Source organism: Cnephaeus nilssonii (assembly GCF_951640355.1).
Source record: "Cnephaeus nilssonii genome assembly, contig: SCAFFOLD_162, whole genome shotgun sequence".
Classification (NCBI taxonomy): Eukaryota; Metazoa; Chordata; class Mammalia; order Chiroptera; family Vespertilionidae; genus Cnephaeus; species Cnephaeus nilssonii.
In genome coordinates, this window is record NW_027645512.1 from 21,640 (window position 1) to 38,190 (window position 16,551).

Here is a 16,551-nt window from a genome sequence, read left to right on the forward strand (position 1 = left end):
GCCTGGTCTGGGGGCACAAACATGTCCCAGGACCCCGCGGAGCCTCAGTTTCCTCATCTGTACAGCGGGCAGGGGCCAGATGAGACCAGCAGCGGGGTGGGGGGAGGGGCGGACTGTGGCCTGACGCCCTGTCCTGACGCCATGGAACACAGGTGACTTGGAAAAGAGAACGGGACCAGGTGTGCCCCCTGCCACCGTGCCCACGGGCCCAGGGAGGAGGAACTCGGCCAATAGGAAAGCAATTCACGTTCAGGGGCGGCTCCTGCAGCGCAGCCAGGCTTGCAAATGCCCCGACAAGTCTGGGCACAGGGAGCGCCGTCCTTCCTGTCCTGGAAGGAAGTCCTCGAGAGCCTGAGAGCCCTCGTGGGTCCCACCCTGAGGGCTGCCCACCTGGGGCCTCCCTGTGGCACCCGGGGTCTCCCTGTGGCACCCGGGGTCTCCCTCTGGCACCCGGGGTCTCCCTGTGGCACCCGGGGCCTCCCTCTGGCACCCGGGGCCTCCCTCTGGCACCCGGGGCCTCCCTGTGGCACCCGGGGCCTCCCTCTGGCACCCGGGGTCTCCCTGTGGCACCCGGGGCCTCCCTCTGGCACCCGGGGTCTCCCTCTGGCACCCGGGGTCTCCCTCTGGCACCCGGGGCCTCCCTCTGGCACCCGGGGCCTCCCTCTGGCACCCGGGGCCTCCCTCTGGCACCTGGGGTGTCCTCAGGGGTCTGAGTGGAGGGACAGGGAACCTGCTGGAGGGGGTGCTGTGAAGAAACGGTCTGTGGCTCGCCCGCTGTCCCCGGTGTCCCGGCCGCACCCCTGGTTTGTCCCCCGGAACCCGCTGACGGGCCCTCGCTCAGTCCGAGCTGGACCCTGGGCAGAGGTTTCCAGGAAGTCTGGTCAGATGTTGGCTCCTCCAGCCTCTGGGTGGCCTGGCCCAGGGGAGCCCCCACTTCCACAGCCCCCGAGCACCAACTCAGAGATCACCTTCTCCGCAAAGCACCCCCAGACCAGCTGCCGCCGCCTCTGTGCGCCCCCACACCTGGCCGGTCTTTCTACACTTACCCATTCACGCACTCACTCACACACCCATGCCTGTCACTCAACGACCTGTGTGCCCGCTCTGCGCTGGACACGGTTCTGGGGTGCAGTGGTCTCCCCGCCCAATGGAGGGTTACATTCGGGAGGAGGCTCTGGGCCTCCGTGCCCAGTAGGCCGGGTGTTTGGACTCAGGCATGGCCGTGAGGGGCAGCAGCTGCCAGGTCCGGAACGCCGCGGGCAGCCCAGACGGTGCCCACCCCCCGCGGCCTCCCGCGCTGCGCCGCGCACCCTGCCCGGGGCTGTGGGTCTGGCCGCGGTCTGGGAAATGCCTTCCCGATGGGGAAACACGGAACGTCTGTGTCAGCAGCACGGCTGTCCCCGCCCCGGCCCAGCCTCCCTCCTCCCGCGGGCCCACGCCTCCTCCGCCAGGGCCCCGGCTGGGCGAGGCCCATGCCACCCCCAGATGCCACGCCTCACTGAGCGCCGGCCCATCCACGGCAGGCCCCCCGCAGGGAGCTCAGGGGCAGAATGCCATGTCCCGGGCCCGGGGGCCAGGAAGCGGAACTCGGCAGGGCCACCCCGTGGCTCCTGTCCCTCGGTGCTCACCGACACGACCTCCGTGACAGTGCGGCGACAGGACCCTCTCCCGCTCCCCTGAGGTCGGGCAGGTCACGTGACTGGTCTGGGGCAGGCTGGTGGGCCTTGAAGGCTGAGAAGGCAGTGTGGGTGCCTTTGGGGAGCCTCGGGGGCAGGGCCCTACGCAGGACAGACCACCCAGCAGTGTGGGGGGCCATGAAGGAGCCGGACGGAGGCGTGTCCACGAGGCTCAGCGTGAGTCGGCCTCCCCGCCCGGAGCCTCCTCACCACCGGGTCCAGGTGCCACAGGCCCGCCTGGCCGTTTCCCCCCGTCGTCCCACGTCCAGCCCAGAGCAGGGGTCCGTCTCGGGTGTGGGTCCCACACGGTCCACCCTGCCTCCACGGAGACCAAGCAGGCGGCTCCGGAGGCCCCAGCCCGTCCCAGGGCCGCCGCCTCGGACTCGGTTCCGGAACGGAGCGCCAGCCGGACCTCCCGTCAGCCTCATGGTAAAGCCATTACCGCCTCAGCCCTCACCGAGGCAGAGGAAGGAAAATCAAAACCAGGTCGTTTCTGACAGCTCGGCTGCCGCAGCCCCTGGCTGGGCCGGGCGGAAATGGGAGCCCCCTCTGACGCACACGGCCCCGGGGGGTCCGGGGGGGGCTGCCTGCATCACCGCGCTCTTCCCCTGGGGCATCGGGACCCAGCCCCACGCGGACACCCAAGGCCTGGTCACTGTCCAGGGGGTGCTGTCGAGAGCCAAACCCAGAGCCTGGGAGGCCTCCGAACACGTGTGCACATGTGTGAGCGCGTGACGAGCCCCGGCCCGGGCTCTCTGCTGCCCAGACTCTCATAGCCACGCAAAGACGGCGAGACGGGTCCAGCTGGGAGCGCCTGGGCCCAGAACGCTGACACGGTCCCCGCCATGGACACAGTCCCCACCACGGACACGCCACCCACCACAACATGGCCCCCATGGGCACAGTCCCCACCACAACATGGCCCCCATGGGCACGGCCCCCACCACGGACACGCCACCCACCACAACATGGTCCCCATGGGCACGCCCCACCACGGACACGCCACCCACCACAACATGGTCCCCCATGGGCACGCCCCACCACAACATGGTCCCCCATGGGCACGCCCCACCACAACATGGTCCCCCATGGGCACGCCCCACCACAACATGGCCCCCATGGGCACGGCCCCATCACGGACACGCCACCCACCACAACATGGCCCCCATGGGCACGGCCCCATCACGGACACGCCACCCACCACAACATGGCCCCCATGGACACAGTCCCCACCACGGACCCGCCACCCACCACAACATGGCCCCCATGGGCACATCCCCACCACGGACACGCCACCCACCACAACATGGCCCCCATGGGCACATCCCCACCACGGACACGCCACCCACCACAACATGGCCCCCATGGGCACATCCCCACCACGGACACGCCACCCACCACAACATGGCCCCCATGGGCACATCCCCATCACGGACACGCCACCCACCACAACATGGCCCCCATGGGCACGGCCCCATCACGGACACGCCACCCACCACAACATGGCCCCCATGGGCATGGCCCCCACCACGGACACACCTACGAAGACCTGGCTCTCACTGGGTCACCTGAGCGCCAGGCAGCAGAGCCCACAGGGGGCACCCGGCCCGGGCTCACACACACTCCGGAGAGGAGACGGGGAAGGCTCCCGGGGGGAGTGGCCTCGGGACAGTCGAGGAAGGGCAGGGAGCAAAGACCTGCTTGTCAGAGGACACGGGGGCCGGGGCGGCCCGTGCAGAGGCCGGACAGGCCACGGAGGGCTGAACGCCATGGGGACTTCTGCCCCACGGCAGGCACCCAACGGGCAGAAGGCACGAGCCGTGGAGCCCCGAGGCACACAGCCAGACCTGCTCCCAGCCACCCCACGGCCTGTTGGACCCCCAGTCACCCCGCTGCTGCCCTCTTCCTACCTGGGGGCCGAACCTGATCGCAGGACTCGGGGCCCCGGGGGTGTGGCAGGGAAGGGGGAGGGACAGAGAAGACGCAGCCAGGACACAGACAGCAGGGAGTCCGGTCAGGGGCCGGGCCCCGGCTGGAGGCCCGAGGCCGGGGCTCCGGGACGGAGTGGCCCTGCGCCTCCCCCGTCCTCTGTGCCGTCCACACCTTCGCCCAAAGCTCTGGTTTAGGCGCCTGCCTGCAGGCTGCCCGTCTTGGGGTCCCCTCCTGGGGACCTGCCCAGGGCCTGGGCTGGGGGCGGGTCGGCCCCTGGTCTCTCTGTCGCGCGGAAAGCTGGCTCACTGCGCTGTTATTGTTCCCGCCTTGGCCTCGACCAAGAAGGCACCTGCCAGCATCCGGTCACCAGGGGCCGGACTCAGCCGAGCCAGGGAAGGAAGGCTCCCCTCTCAGCGCCTCCAACGGGGAGGTGAGGGCCGGGGGGGGATGAGGGGGCGCCCTGCCGCAGACGCCTCATCGGTACGGCCCCATCCTGCCTGAGGACTAGGCGGGGGGACAGCCAGCCGGAGGGCCCGGCCTGGGGCCTGATGCCGACCTTCCTGGGAACAAGGCGGGGCTTTCCCCCCAAAGGCCAGTCCACGCTGGCTCCACGGGGCAGGGCGAGCCTCAGCCAGAGAAGGAGGCGCCAGCCGAGGGCCCCAGCCACCCCCCTGCCCCCCGTCGCAGCCCCGGCCGGCCCCCAGGCAGCACAGCTGGCCCCGGTCAGCCAGGCCTCCTGACCCAGCCGAGCCGGGCGCCCTCCTCCCGGCTTATCACTCCCCACATTCCGGCTCCCCCAGGGGACCCAGCCCGGGCAGCTCCGTCCCGCCAGGCTGCGGTGTGAGGAGTGCCTGTCAGCCTCCGGGCCCCTTTCCCAGACGGAGACACGACTGGACCCGCGTCCACCCGGGCAGGCGGGGCAGCCTGGGCGCGCTGAGCACGCGCACCTCGGACAAGGGCTCCCCCCGGAGGGGACCTGCCCGCCCGGAGCAGGTGTCACAGCCGGGCGGGACTGGGGGCCAGGCCTCAGGCCCACAGGCTTCGTGGACACCCTGACGAGGACCCCAGCCCTGCCCTGGACGCCCCCAGAGCCAAGGAGCAGCAGGGGATGGGAAAAGGTGGGGGGACGTGGGGGGAATGCCGAGCCCCCAGGAATGAGCGCCGTTTCCATGTTGGGCGGCGGCGTCCTCACAGGGAGAAAGCTGCTGCCTGCCCGCCCCCCGCCCCCCCCCCCCCCGCAGTCCCGCCGCCTCATCTCCTGGAAGGAGGGGGCTAAAGGGTCTCAGCAGAATCCCGCCCCTGGTGTGGGGGGAAGGCAGGCCTGGACGCCTCTCCCCAAGCCTGGCAACCCCCCCGCCCCCCCACGGAGAGACACCCGATTTTCCCCGGTGGCGTTCTTTGCCCCTGGGAAGGGGCCCAAAGTCCCCACTCCAATGGCACAGGGTCCCCAGGCCACACACCAGCCAGTGTGACAGCCGGGCTTTCGGGGCCCAGACAGGGAGGGGAGGGGAGGGGAGGGGAGGGGAGGGGACAGGTGCCAGCCTGATGGGGACTGGATGTAGGTCTCCATTCCTGGGCCTGGTTAGGGTCCTGGTCCCCGGGTCACCCCCAGACCTGATGTAGCCCCAACCCCTGGGCCTGGTCAAGAGCAGATGGTGAGGTGGAGGAGAGGGCAGTGCCCAAGGCCCAGGTGGGAGCGGGGTCCCTGGGGCAGCCCTTCCCTCCGTCCCCTGCACCCCCGAAGCCGGCGGGGGGCTGGGAGCCGCTGCAGGCGCTGGGCCTGGCCGCAGGCTTTCCCTGGAGCCCCCGAGGGCCCTGAGGCGGGAGTGCTCCTCGGGCCTGGTCCAGGTGAAGAAGAGACCGAGGTTCAGAGTCACCCATGCAGGGCCTCCCGGACTCCAGCCTGGAGCCGCTTCCCCTGAGGCGCCACACGGAGAGCTGGGCGGCCAGGACGGGCTCTGCCCTGGACCCCACGTTTCCCCCGGGACCCACCACCTGTGAGCCTCGGGTCAGAGCCTGCCCGAGGCCTGGGGAGGACTGGCCCCCAAGCCACGCCCCACGGGGAAGCAGCCTCGCCTGGGACACGCCCTCCCGGGGGCACTGGCCGCTCCGGTGAGCAAGCACACGGCGCCTGCTCCAGGAGGGTCTCCCAGAACATCTCTCACACACACTCACACACACACTCACACACACACTCACACACACACTCACACACACACACACACACACTCACACACACACTCACACACACACTCACACACACATAAACACACGATCACACACGTATACACACATGCTCGCTCACATGTGCACACACATACACTCACACACATGCTCACAAACGCTCTCACACACACGCTCACACACACATGCTCTCACATACTCACGCTCACACACGTGTTCGCGCGCACACACACACTCCACTTGGGCCTGGCCACTCCGGAGTGAGGGCCAAGGCGCCCTCCGGCCAGGACCCGCGTGGCCGGGTTTCACAGGCCCCGGCACCAGCCGCCATCAGCTGGGCGCAGCGCCCTCCCGTGTGAGCCATCAGAGCGGCTTCCCCCGGAACACCCTGATTTCCTGTTGGCTCTGCTCGCACGTGGCCAGTGGCCGCCCCTGAGCCCCCGCCATTTCAGGGGAGGCCCGGCTTGCAGGGGGACAGAGCAACCACAGCAGGCACTTGCCGCTCCGCAGAGCCCCCACCACGGGGTGCCTCGGAGCCCCAGGCATCCCAACGCGGAGCCGTCAGCCAGCCGGGGCGAGGGGGGAGGCCAGGCCCGCAGCAGCGGGTGCAGGTCTGAGCCACTCCCTCCCGTCTGGCCCCCCTGCTGGTCATCTCATCCCCATCCGCCTCGGCCGGCTCTGCTGGGGTGCAGACCTCCTGGATTGAGGGGTTCCACACCCCCAGGGAGCTCTCCAGGTGGGTTTGCCCACCTGTGCCCGGGGCCAAGGGGTGGACTTCGTTCCCAGACCTGCAGACCCCGGGCCGGGCCTGGCGCTGGGCCGGTCAGCCCTGGAGCCCGGAGCCCGCTTCCGAAGACCCCTGTGGGCTGCCCAGCACGGCCCTGGCCCGGCACAAGCCCTCCTGGGGGAGCCGGGGGCCCCAGACGCCAAGGGGTGGGGGGTGCCCCACAGGCTCTGAGGGCTGAGGAACGAAAGGACCAGGGGATGGGAAGGCTGAGGCCCAGGCCCAACCTGAAGGCCCCTGGGCTGGGAGCCCCCTGGGCTGGGGAGCCCCCTGGGCTGGGAGCCCTCAGCAGGAACCCCGACGAAGAAAAGGCCCAATGAGACTGGCCCACAAGGCCAGGCAGTGTGCCCACGGCAGCCGGGATGGGGACCGGGATCCCCCAAGGGCACCTGAGGTGTCAGAGCCTCGGAGGAGGAGGCTGTGTCGTGGGCTGTCCTGTCCTTCGAGTGGGCCCCGTGGGCACCGGGCTCTGTGGGCACCGTGGGTCCCTGGGCCAGGGTGAGGGGCGTCTGACACTCCCAGGGAGCCTGCCCTGGGCCTGGCATGTCCTCGGACCCTTGGTTCATTCCCTACACCAGCGCGTCAGCCGACCTTAGAGGGCACCGCTGGGAGACGGGGGGTTGGCAGCTGGGGGCCCCTCCTTACCCGGGGTCTAGGGAGGGGTGCTCCTCCCCTCCGCCCAACTCCCCTGCCCTCAGCGAGTCCTGCAGTCGGGGTACAGGCCTGAGTGGGCTCTGCCACACCAACGGGGCGCAGCTCACACAAGGGAGTCACAGTGAAGCCATAGCTCGGCGGGTGATGCTCACCCAGCCCTGGCTCCTGCACCCCCTCACCCAGCCCTGGCTCCTGCACCCCCCTCCTCTCACCCAGTCCTGGCTCCTGCACCCCCCCTCACCCAGCCCTGGCTCCTGCACCCCCAGAGGCACAGGCTCCCAGGTCCTGGGGTAAGCAAGGGGTCACGAAGGCCTCCCTGCGCACCCCCACACCCCGCCTAGACCCGCCCAGCAGGCCGTCCCCTGCCCCGACCTCCGACAGACAGGACAGACGGCTCCCAGCTGGTCCCCAGCTGGAGACAGCACTCTTGTCGGGAAGGAAGCGCTGGGAGAGGCGGCAACAGCGACTGTCTGACCCCCTGAGGGGAAACAGATGCCCGAGCCCGCCCGCCCGAGCCCACGGCCAGCCAGGGCCAGGCAGGGCCAGGCAGGTGAAGGGGTGAGGGGGCATCCCACCTCGCCACCTGCCTTCTTCCCACCTCAGCCCCCCACTCCTTCTCCTCCTCTCTCCCCCCCTCAGGAACTTCCTGTCTGTTCTTGGTTGTGCTGACAGCCTACCAGCCATGGCAGGGCTGGGTACGGGGCTGGGTACGGAGATGGGTACAGAGCTGGGTACGGAGATGGGTACGGGGCTGGGTACGGGGCTGGGTACAGAGCTGGGTACGGGGCTGGGTACGGGGCTGGGTACAGAGCTGGGTACGGGGCTGGGTACGGGGCTGGGTACGGGGCTGGGTACGGGGCTGGGTACGGGGCTGGGTACGGAGCTGGGTATGGGGCTGGGTACGGGGCTGGGTACGGGGCTGGGTACAGAGCTGGGTACGGAGATGGGTACAGGGCTGGGTACGGGGCTGGGTACGGGGCTGGGTACGGAGATGGGTACGGGGCTGGGTACGGGGCTGGGTACAGAGCTGGGTACGGAGCTGGGTACGGGGCTGGGTACAGAGCTGGGTACGGGGCTGGGTACGGGGCTGGGTACGGGGCTGGGTACGGGGATGGGTACGGAGATGGGTACGGGGCTGGGTACGGGGCTGGGTACAGAGCTGGGTACGGGGCTGGGTACAGAGCTGGGTACGGGGCTGGGTACGGGGCTGGGTACGGAGCTGGGTACGGGGCTGGGTACAGAGCTGGGTACGGGGCTGGGTACGGGGCTGGGTACGGAGCTGGGTACGGGGCTGGGTACGGGGCTGGGTACAGAGCTGGGTACGGGGCTGGGTACGGGGCTGGGTACGGAGATGGGTACAGGGCTGGGTACGGGGCTGGGTACGGAGATGGGTACGGGGCTGGGTACGGGGCTGGGTACAGAGCTGGGTACAGAGCTGGGTACGGGGCTGGGTACGGGGCTGGGTACGGGGCTGGGTACAGAGCTGGGTACGGAGCTGGGTACGGGGCTGGGTACGGGGATGGGTACGGAGATGGGTACGGGGCTGGGTACAGAGCTGGGTACGGGGCTGGGTACGGGGCTGGGTACGGGGATGGGTACGGAGATGGGTACGGGGCTGGGTACGGGGCTGGGTACGGGGCTGGGTACGGAGCTGGGTACAGGGCTGGGTACGGGGCTGGGTACGGGGCTGGGTACGGGGCTGGGTACGGAGGTGGGTACAGAGCTGGGTACGGGGCTGGGTACGGGGCTGGGTACGGAGCTGGGTACGGGGCTGGGTACGGGGCTGGGTACGGGGCTGGGTACGGGGCTGGGTATAGAGCTGGGTATAGAGCTGGGTACGGGACTGGGTACGGAGATGGGTACGGGGCTGGGTACGGAGATGGGTACGGGGCTGGGTACGGAGCTGGGTACGGGGCTGGGTATAGAGCTGGGTATAGAGCTGGGTACGGGACTGGGTACGGAGGTGGGTACAGAGCTGGGTACGGGGCTGGGTACGGAGGTGGGTACAGAGCTGGGTACGGGGCTGGGTACGGGGCTGGGTACAGAGCTGGGTACGGAGATGGGTACGGGGCTGGGTACGGAGCTGGGTACGGGGCTGGGTATAGAGCTGGGTACGGGGCTGGGTACGGGGCTGGGTACGGGGCTGGGTACGGAGCTGGGTACGGGGCTGGGTACAGAGCTGGGTACGGGGCTGGGTACAGAGCTGGGTACGGAGATGGGTACGGGGCTGGGTACGGAGCTGGGTACGGGGCTGGGTATAGAGCTGGGTACGGGGCTGGGTACGGGGCTGGGTACGGGGCTGGGTACGGAGGTGGGTACAGAGCTGGGTACGGGGCTGGGTACGGAGGTGGGTACAGAGCTGGGTACGGGGCTGGGTACGGAGATGGGTACGGGGCTGGGTACGGAGCTGGGTACGGGGCTGGGTACAGAGCTGGGTACGGAGATGGGTACGGGGCTGGGTACGGAGCTGGGTACGGGGCTGGGTATAGAGCTGGGTACGGAGCTGGGTACGGGGCTGGGTACGGAGCTGGGTACAGAGCTGGGTACGGGGCTGGGCACGGGGCTGGGTACGGAGCTGGGTACGGGACTGGGTACGGAGTGAGCCCAGAGCTGGTGAACACTTCCAGGTCCCTGGCAGGGCACGGTGCCCACGGGTGCCCCACACACTCCCAGCCGCCTGCACTCTGCCAGCTGCTGCCCCCCCTCTCCACCAGCACCTCCCCAGGCACAGCAGCCTCCCACCCTGCACAGCCCCAGGGCCCCCCACCCACGTCAGGTTTCTGAGTCTCCCGACCTCCCTTCAGGAGAGATGTGGACCCCTAAAGGCGTGGGAGGGGGTCCGGCAGGGAGGACCCCAAGGACTGGGCACCACCCAGGACCCCTCAGAGTAGCCTAAGGGTAAGCGGTGGCCGTGGGGTAGGGCGTGGCCGTGGGGCAGGGCGTGGCCAGACGGGCCCGCCTCAGCAGGCCCTGCCGCCCCCCTGCAGCCGCCCCCGAGGTGGGCGCTGGCCCTCGCAGCCCCCGTGGCCGATGGCACACTCATCCACGTCTGCGGGGGGAGAAGCCGTGAGCGCGCGGGATCTCCCAGCCACGGCCACCCCAGGGCCTCCGACCCCCTCGCCATAGACCCACCCTCCAGGCGGGCCCACATGGGGGACACCCACCTGCAAACCCGGCAACTGCCACAGGGTCCCGCCGGCACCCCGGACGAGCGGCCACCCCCCAGCATGCGAGTGCCACGCGATGGGCACAGGAGGGGACCCGCGTGCAGCAGACCAGGCACAGCCACGGGCACAGCCACGGGAGGTCACCGTCCCGGCCACTCAGGAGCAGCCCCTGCGTGGCGCCCCGGACCCACGCCCAGGCCCATGAGGGCTTCGCTGTGGCCGGGACGGGCTGTCTTCCTGGGGAGGGCCCTAGGAGACCCCAGGCAGGTCAGGGGCAGGGGCGGCCGGGTCCCACGGGAACGGCTGTGGCGGAATCCCCTGGGGATCGCTGGAATGCGAACTTCAGCTCGGCCGGCCCAGGCCAACAGCGGGAATTTTCTGGGAATTCCTAGCAGTCACACAGGGCCAGCCGGAGGCAGCCCGTCCGGGGTCGGCGCCCAGGGCTTCCCACGCGGCCCGGCCCGGGGACAGCACAGAGGCCAGGCCGTGGGCGAGGCACCCCAGAAGCTGCCGGCCATTCCGGCCACTCAGCGGGGCAGCCAGGAGGGCAGGCCGCCAGGTGGGCGGGCCCAGCCCACGAGACCTCCCGGCTGCCCGGCGTGGAGGCTGCCACACGGCTCAGCACCTCCCCCTGGGCCCCGGGCCCCGGGTAGAGACGGCCTCGACACGCCGGCTGGGCTGAGCCCGGGGGTCTGTGTCCGCCCACCGCTGGTCTGTGCCATCCTCGGCGTGGGGACCAGCCCACCCGTCTGAGCAAACACCCCACTGCAGGGCCTCAGGAGAGAGGCGGGGTGGGGGGCGGACCAGCCCCCCGGGCCCACTCCCCAGGCCGCCTGCCCTGCGCCCCCGCCACCTCCCCCGCTGGGAGTCTGTAAGTAGAGGCGGGGGAGGGGCTCACAGGGCTCGGCCGGGTCCCCACCTGCCCGTGAGGGTGGGGAAGGCTCACTGCGAACGGAGGCCGGGCCACGCAGGAAGGCCGCCAAGGTTGCCCGTGGGCAGGGGGTGCCAGGCCTTGCTCACCAGGCCTGTGGGGACGGTCACCCCATCCCGCTCGCCCTCCCCAGCTGTGGGCCACCAGTCAGGAGCCCGGATTTCAAGGCCCTGCCTGTGCCCGGCCGGCGTGGCTCAGTGGGTGAGCATCGACCTATGACCCGGGAGGTCACCGTTCGATTCCCGGTCAGGGCACAGGCCCGGGTTGTGGGCTGGATCCCCAGTCGGGGGGCGTGATTCTCTCATCACTGATATTTCTCTCTCTCCCTTCCTCTGAAATGGATAAAAAGAGCTGTTTTTAAATAATAATAATAAGTAAACAAAGGCCCTGCCTGTGAGGAGCCGAGTCCTGCCCGCAGCCGGGGCCGCCCAGCAGGCAGGGCTCCCAGCATCGCGGCGAGGGCGACAGACGGCTCGGGGAGGCCGCGCAGGCCTCTGCAGACAGACGAGGTGTGGGGGCGGCAGGTACGGCGGCGGGTCTGCCCACGTTGGGGCTGCACAAGGGCCCCGAGCTTTCAGGGGCTCGCCAAGGGGTCTCCCCAGAGAGGCGGGGACAGCCCCTCCCCCTCTGTGCTTGGCTGAAGGACAGCAGGGCCCGGTCCGGGAAGAGGGTGCCGGAGGGGGCACCGAGGTGGGGAGCCCCTTCCCAGGGCAGGAGGTGGGGGCTGTCTACCTCCCCAAGAATGTTCCACCCCAGACCGGCCACCCCTCCTTCCACGGGGGAGCGGGACGCCCGGCCCATGCGAGCTCGCTCTGCAGGCTCCATGCCCGCGCACCTCCCGCCAGGACGGGCCGGGGCCTGCTCTGCCACGGCCGCCCGCCTGCGTCCCCCCTTCCCACACCCCTGCACGCCGTGGGCACGGGTTCCAGCCCTGACAGCTAAGACGGGGCCCTTGTGGGGGCCCTGAGCCAGCCTGGGGGGCAGGCACCCCAGGGGTCAGACAAGAAACACGAGACGCCAGGCGGGAAGCACCTGGGTCAGCCGGCCCAAGAGAGGGTGCCCCGGGGGACCAGCTGCACGGGCGGGGACATGGGAGGGCGGGCAGAGCAGGGGGCCCAGCGCAGGCGTGGTCCCCGGGCCCCGGGCCGGGTCGGGGCCGAGGAGCAGAAGGGCCTGGGCTCTGACCAGGGGCCAGCAATGCCCTGGAGTCGGCGAGGGCGGGTCCTGGCACAGCAGGAGGGGCCGTGTCGGGGGTGGGGACTAGGGTGAGGGTGAGGGTGAGGGTGAGGGTGAGGGTGAGGGTGAGGGTTAGGATTAGGGTGAGGGTGAGGGTGAGGGTGAGGGTTAGGGTTAGGGTTAGGGTGAGGGTTAGGGTGAGGGTTAGGGTGAGGGTGAGGGTTAGGGTTAGGATTAGGGTGAGGGTGAGGGTGAGGGTGAGGGTGAGGGTTAGGGTTAGGGTGAGGGTTAGGGTTAGGGTGAGGGTTAGGGTGAGGGTGAGGGTGAGGGTGAGGGTGAGGGTTAGGGTGTGGGGCCGCTGCGACAGCCGCACGGGCCGGCGCGCCCACAGCAGAGACCTGTCCTCTCGGTTCTGGACTCCAGAGTGCGAACTCAGCGTCCCCAGTGTCCTGGGCCAAACCGGGGGTTGGGGGGGGGCACTCCATCCTGAGCTCCCGGGGCCTCCCGTCTCCTCCCTGCAGGGTCCCTGATGAGGGCATCGCCCCAGCCCTACACCCAGGCCTGACGGCGGGCAGGAGCGGACTCAGCTGTGCTCGGAGGCCCCCCACACCCTCACTCGGCTCCCCCAGGCTAGGCAGCGCCCGAAAGCGGGGGTAGGGTCCCACAGGCACGGATCCCAGCTGCTCGGCGAACACGGCCATTGTCAACGCCTCTGGCTTCAGTTTCCCATCTGGGACGGGTGAGGCAGGCAGCCCCGAGGACAGAGGGCCGGCGGGAGCCCCTGGAGAGCACGCGCCCATCAGCATTTAATCCCATTTGGGTCGGAAATGACAGCCCGAGTCAGCCCAGCCCAGGTCCCAGCCCCTGCCCACTCCCCCTCCGCGGCTGTGGGGCCGTCAGGGACACGCTGGGCCCCCTCGGGGCACACGGAGCACCACCCCACCCCCTGCACTCTCCTTCACGGCACTGCCAGGTGGCACCCGCCTCGGCTTGTCCCAGACGCCTCCAGGCTCTCGGGCCAACGCTGAGCCTCCGCTCCCAGGGGCCCTGGCCAAGTGGGACAGGCAGGAGGGCAGCCGGGGCCCAGCCCCGCCCCCGCGGGAAACATCCTTCAGGAGGAGCGCCTGCACCCCCCAACTCGGGAAGCTGCCTCCCCCCCCCCCCCCCGCCCCAGGAACCCACCTGGTCTCCCGCCCGCTCTGTCCCCAGGTCGACAGGATCCCAGGGTCCCCAAGCAGCCGGAGCAGGTGTGCTCAGCCCACCCCGCCCGGGCGCTGCGTGATTTCCGCTGTGCAGATGGGACATCCCGAGGGTCCCTGCTTGGCCCCCACGCCCACCGGTTCCCGGGACAGGCCATGGAGCCGGTGGCCCTCGGGAACCTGGAGCTGTGTGTGAAGCCAGCTGCCCGGGTCCCGGACTGAACTCCTTGGTCCAAAGAGAGCACCATGAGCTCCCCGAGGTAGGAAATGTCACACGCCTTTGAGGAGGTTGCCATGGCAACTGGCAGGCCCAGGACCACGCCCTGGATGGCGTTAGATGTGCGGTTACCTCCTCCCAGAGCCAGAGCCGGCAGGGGTGGCGGAGAGCCGTGAGGGAGGGCACCTGCGGCTTCCGTCGGGGCTCACCCACCGGCTCCCGGCAGCTCCGGGCAGCGGGCTGGGCACAGCGCTGCAGCTCTTCTCCCTGTCCCCCACATTTTTACTGTGGCCCCAGAAACTCACATCCTAACCCCGGGCCGGGGCGCTGTCACTCCAGGGCCAGTGGGTCCGGTCTGCAGAGCGGCGGAGCGGGCCGAAGGGAGTGTCCCGGTGACGTGGGCGGGCCAAGTGTCACCACAGGCCTCCCAGCAGGCGAGGGAGGCGGGAGAGGCGAAGTCCGAGAGAGAAGCAAGGACATGGGGCCGGGTCAGGGGTCAGAGAGGCCGCCAGGCTGGCTCTGAGCATGAGGACGGGGCCACGAGCCGAGGCATGCGTGCGCCTCTAGACCCCGGAAGGAGCCGGCGCTCCCAGGAGCCTCCACAAGGAGCCGGTCCTGCCGGGGCGGGCCTCAGCCCCGTGAGACCCGGTGGAACCCGGGACCGCTAGAACCCTGGGGATAGAGGCGCGCTCTCTGAAGGCACCACCTCGCGGCTCCGTGTCACGGCAGCGAGAGATAAACGAAGGCCGCTCCCGGGTAAGCGTCGCCTTTAAGACGGGAAAGAAGCACGCCTCTTCAGCGAGGAGTTCCTGCCGCCTCGTGTCCCGGCCTCCCGGCCCAGGGAGGGGTCGGTGCTGGGAGGGCAGCCACTCTCTAAGGGGGCGGGGCTGCCAGGCCGGGCACCGGGTGGTTCTCCCTCCTGCAGCTCAGAGCCCCGCCCCGGCAGCCAGCACATTCCGTGCAGCCCCGGGACCCACCCCCTCAGCTTGGCAGAGGGAGCTGGAGGAGGGCCCTCCTCTCTCACCGCCCCCCCCCCCCAGCAGGCACCTGCAGCGTCCGACAGGTGCCCAGCCCCCCTGCACGGGCCCCAGAGGTCAGGCAGGGAGGGGAAGCCACCGATGGGGGGAGGGAGCCCAGAAGAGGTGGGCGGTCCAGGAGGAAGCGCAGCAGGTGCATCAGGGAGGCCTCCTGGAGTGTCCAGCGGCCGAGGCCGCTCAGACAGGCTCAGAGGCCGCCCCGCTCCACGGGATTGGGGGGGGGGGGGCAGCCCAGGCGGGTGTGTGGACTGTAGGCTGCGCTCCGCGCCGTTCTGAAGGCCAGGCCCGTGCCGGGGACCCCGGACAGCTGGCCGTAGGAAGGAGTCCCGTGGACGCTCCGCGCACGAAGGAGGCTTTGCAGCGCCCCCCAGGGGTACTGGCTCCGAAAGCTCAGGGTTTCCCGTCGGGCTGGGTGAGCGAGCCCTTCTCGGCTGGACGCTGCCTGAAGGGCACACCTTTCCTGTCCATCCAATGGGAACGCACTGAGCTGTGCTGGCGCAATATCGCCCCCTGGTGGCCGCCCCAGAAACTGACCCAGCGGAGAAAGAAGCCAGGGAGCCGCTGGAGGTTCGGCGTCCAAACGCTGGCAAAGGTAGCGACTGGAAATCGAGGGGAGGTTTGGGGGAGGGGTGGAGGCAGAGAGGGAGAGCAGGGAGCGCGTGGCCCCTGGAGACAAAGGAAATGAGGCTGAAGGCACTGAGCACCGAGCCACGTGCCTCAAAGCCAGGAGAGCAAGGAGGCCGCCCGGAGCCGGCCGGGAGGCGCCCTGGGGAGGGGGTCAGGCCGGCCGGCCCCCGGGCTGTGAGGCTGAGAAGTTTCATTTTGTCTCGTTTTGAATTCGTAGATTTTATTCCTTAGAGCAGTGTCAGGTTTATGGGAATCTGAGCAGAAACTGGAGTTCTGTGAGCCCCGCACCCCTCCCCCCGCCCCTCCCCTCCCCAGTACCCACGTCTCCACCACAGCCCCCACGCCCCCAGCACCGCACGGTGGTGACAGCACCGTCAGGGCTGAAGCCGAGGAGGCCAAGGGCTCGCAGGCTGTCCGTCACACAGACACCTGCCTGCCGCCGGGTGACTGAGCGGCCCCCGTGGAGATGAAGACCCTGGGGACCCGCCGTGGGAGGCGGCCCCCACGACCGCCCCGCAGCTGCCCTCCGCCGCTCAGAGGGCGGCCGGGGCCTGAGGAAAGGGGGGAGGGGCACACGGGCAGGGCGCCTCACGCGGCCGACGCGCTTCCCCGCCCGCGGACGGAGTTCTGTTTACTCTGAACGTTATCAGGTCTGTTTATACAAATCAGCCTCCAAAAATGTGGAAATGGGGCTTTTTCCATGTGTTTCCCAGAAAACAGACAAAACGTAAAGGGCCCAGAAGGAGCCAAGAACATTCCTCGGTTCCCCCAAGTCCAGGTCTCCACTCCCCTCCGAGGCCTCGCTCCTGGGACGGTTCAGCTCTGGCTCAGCAGACGCTGCAGCCGGGGGCCAGCGCCCCACGCTGGGGGGGTAGCTTGGGAAGGGCTCATACACTCAGCCCATCTCTTCTGTGTGTGTGCATGTGCATGCATGCTTATATGTGTGCATACATGTGCATGAGTACAT